Here is a 3942-nt window from a genome sequence, read left to right as displayed (position 1 = left end):
ATAGTTTACAAACCAAGTGATGCACAATGCAATTGCTCACCACCTGCTTACCAATACCCAGACAGTTCCCGAGCAGCGATCGCTGCTCCCCAGCCAACCCCCTCCAGTTTATATACTGCCCATGACGTCGTATGGTATGGAATAGCCCTTTGGTCAGTTTGCATCAACTATTCTGGCTGTGCCCCCTCCCAGTTTCTTGTGGCCCTGGCAGAGCATGGGAAGCTGAAAAGTCCTTGACAGGCATAAGCAGTACTTAGCAACAACTAAAAACATCAGCGTGTTATCAACGTTCTTCTCCTACTAAATCCAAAACACAGCACTATGCCTGCTACTAGGAAGAAAATTCGCTCTTAACCAGCTGAAACCAGGACACAGCTAAACACCACACAGCTGTTCGCTCACTCCTCTGCCCCGTTGTGATGGGGGAGAGAATTGGGAAAAAAAAAAAGGTAAGATTCGTGGGTTGAGATAATGACAGTTTCATAGGACAGATATATATATATGATACTAATGATACTAATGATAACAATGATAAAAGAATATGCAAAAGAAGTGATGCACAGGCCGACCAATTCCCAGCCAGTTCCCAAGCAGCAGCCCCCCGGCCACCTTTGCCCTAGTCTATATACTGAACATGTTGTCCTATGGTATGGTATACCCCTTTGGCCAGTTTGGGTCAGCTGTCCTGGCCGTGTCCCTTCCCAGCTTCTTGTGCATCTACAGCCTTCTCAGTCGGCAGAGCATGAGAAGCTGAAAAGTCCTTGATTTAGTGTAAGGACTACTTAGCAACAACTAAAACTTCACTGTGTTATCCACATTATTCTCATACTGAATCCAAAGCACAGTACTATACCAGCTACTAGGAAAAAATTAACTCTATCCCAGCCCAAAGCAGGGCAGCCAGATGCTCCCTCCCTTTTGGGGCAGGAGCGGAAAACCAAGCCCTCAGCGTGGCCTCTGGGAGAGGGAAAGTAGCGTGATTACCGCAGCCAGCCCCAGGCGGGAGCCCCTCCTGCAGGAGCTCCTGCAGACACCACTCCTTCCCCGCGCTGGTGCTGATGGCACCTGCGGTAACAGAGGATCGAGCACACCTGAGGCCCAGCTCGCTGCTGCCAGGACAGGCCGTGGGGTGGCCTGAGGCTGCAGGACAGGCCTCAGGGGAGGTGCTGGGGCCGAGGCAGCTGCAGGGGGTGAGCAGAACTGGAGCAGCTCAGGGGGGTCTGGGAGTCGGGGTGCCTGGTGCCTGTGCCTGGGGGAGGGGTGGGGGGGGTGGGGTCTGTCTCCATCTCCTCTCACTCTCGGGGCTGCCCCAGCCGGGCCCAGCTCCAGCTTGGAGCTCCCCTACCACCACCCCCGGGGGGCTAGTGGGCAGGAGACACCCCCACGCCCACCCAAGGGCCTCACTTGCCTCACAGACAGCCCCAGCCCCTCACCTCAGCCGGGCCGCAGCTGCAGCACAGACTGCGCTTTCGGACACCAACATGGCTGCCAGGCAGCTGGGGTGGGGAAATGGCAGCTCCCAGCATGCCCCTGGAACCAACATGGCTGCCCAGCAGCCCCGTGCCCCAGGACTACAGCTGCCAGCGTGCCGTGGGGCGCTCCGTCCTGCTGTCTGACCCTGCGGGGACACCGTCCATTGGCCCAGCCCCGCAGCCCCATGGCTGCCTCCGCGGGGCTGCCCCAGCCCCGCCCCGGAGCCCCGGTGGAGCCGGGAGGAGGAGGAGGAGAGAGGGAACGAGTGGCAGAGAGTGGTGGCGCAGGGCAGTGGGGATGGACAGAGGGATGAGGAGAACAGGTGAGGAGCCTGGGCAGGGAGTGGAAGAAGGAAAAACACTGGTGAGGAGCCGGCACAGGGATACAGCAGGAAAGAGATGGAGGGGAAGGGGGCCAGAGAGGTGCAGGAAGGAAAATAGCTCTAAGCAGCAGGACAGAGGGACAGAGAGAGAAGAAGAAGGGCAGGAAGGACGATAGAGGGACAGACAGACATGGGCAGGATGAGGGGGAGAGAGAGAAAAGGCAGCAGGAGAGCTGGGTAAGAGAGAAGTAGGCTGGAAGGGAAAAAGGAAAAAAAAGGTGACCATGGGCACTTGTTACCAAGTACGTTTATTTGTAATTTCTCATTGTATGTTGCTGTATGTGTGCCTTGGAACTTTTAGCTCTCAATACTTCCTCCTCTCCTCCCCCTCTTCCTCCTTCTGATCGTCTTCCTCCACCTCCTGTTCCTACTCTTTTGATTGTCATTCTTTTACCCTTCTTCTCCTCTTCTCTTTTACCCTTCTTCTCCTCCTTCTCTCTGTCCTCCTGTTTGTCGTTGCTGTAGTTGTCCTCATCCTCCTCCTCTTCCTTCCACTCCTCCTCCACAACTTCATCGTAATCCTTCTTCTCCTGTTAGTCATCCTTATTCTCCTGTTCATCCTCTTGCACATCTTCTTCTTGTCTCTTCTCCTCCTTCTTCTCTTTCTCCCCCCCCTCCTCCACCTCCTCCTCTTTGTTCTGTTCATCCTGTATGTCATCCTCCCTTCTCTTTGTCTTCCTCCTCCTCATCTTCCCATTCCTCTTCATTCTCCTCCTTTTCCTTCCCCCTCCTCCTCCTCCTCCTCCTGCCCCTCTACCTCCTCCTTCTCATCCTACTCCTCTTCCTCCTCTTTTTCCCCTCTTCTTTCTCATGTTTGTTCTCCTTCTCCTGTTCTGTGTCTTGTTCCTCTGTTTTCTGTTCCTCCTCCTGCTCATCCTTCTTGTCTTCCTATTCCTCCTGCTCCTGGTGCCACCTGTTCCTCTTCTGACTGTTCCCTGTGTTCTTCTTCCACCTCTTCTTCTCCTCCTCGTGACTGATCTGTTTCACTTAAGTAAACTTGCTCTTCAAAGTGTCTAGAGTGTTCTTTCTTAGAAACTGAAGCACTCCATCTGGTACCTATTTGCAAGACTAGGGATATATGGGTTGGCTAAAGTTACCTTTGTATTGTGATGGTTGATTATTTAAGAACAGAAGGCTGTAGTACAGTGGACAACACAATCTAATTTGTTTGAACATAGACTGTGTAAATTGTGTAAACGTACCTGATTGTTTATAGGAATATGCCAGTGTGTATGTGTGGCATATTAGCAGATGTGGCCTTCTGAAACTGCTGCAATGCCATGTTTTGCTATGGAACTGCTGGCGTTTTGCGCTCAACAATGTGTAACTTTGGGAAAGCACTAGTGACTGCACTTTGTGAAAAGGCATAGTGCTAGCCAATTATATGACTAGCCTTTTGAGTTACAAAGATTAGAGAAGACAGGGCCTAATGGAGAAGAGCTACTTCTTTCTTGTGAAAATAAAGGCTGGACTTCATTTCCAAGAAAGAGAAATCTCTTCCCACTCGTAACTTCTTCCCTCACTCACTGCAGAAATTACATTGGGTACATTTGGCCAAAAAAACTAGCGTAGCTTGAGTCCACTTGGAAGAAAATGGGATTGGTTACCCAAGTCTTTATGTAAGGTGCAAACAGAGCCTAAGGTTTTGGGTGCCCAAGAATGCTCTTTTCAAGCAGGTTAACAGGCACACAAACACTATGTAGGGGTGTAAGTACTCCCCAGAACATCTTCAGGACAACTCTTTTATATAAGTAGCTGGTTTTGTGCAACCTGAGCTGGCGTTGTGCTGCTCTTTACGGGACTGGGTGAGTGGTGTAGTCTTTGGCTGTGTGGACTTAACTGTGTTTCTCATGTGTGTGTCAAATCATTACCTGTTAAACAGACTGCCAGTCTGGCTGAAGCTGATTCTTCCGAAGAAGATAAAATAAAAGCGATGATGATACAGTCTTGCCAGGAGCATGATCCAATCAAGTAAGTGTTGATAATGTCAAATCTGTTCTTTGAAGATGATGGAAAAACTGCAGAGATGCTTGTTTGAACAAGAGACACACCTTTCCATACCTTTTTCTTTTTTTCCAAAAAAACTT

The sequence above is a fragment of the Pelecanus crispus genome, chromosome 16 (assembly GCF_030463565.1).
Source record: "Pelecanus crispus isolate bPelCri1 chromosome 16, bPelCri1.pri, whole genome shotgun sequence".
NCBI classification, from domain to species: domain Eukaryota; kingdom Metazoa; phylum Chordata; class Aves; order Pelecaniformes; family Pelecanidae; genus Pelecanus; species Pelecanus crispus.
The sequence above is the reverse complement of the archived record's forward strand: the minus strand, read 5'-3'. Positions refer to the sequence as shown.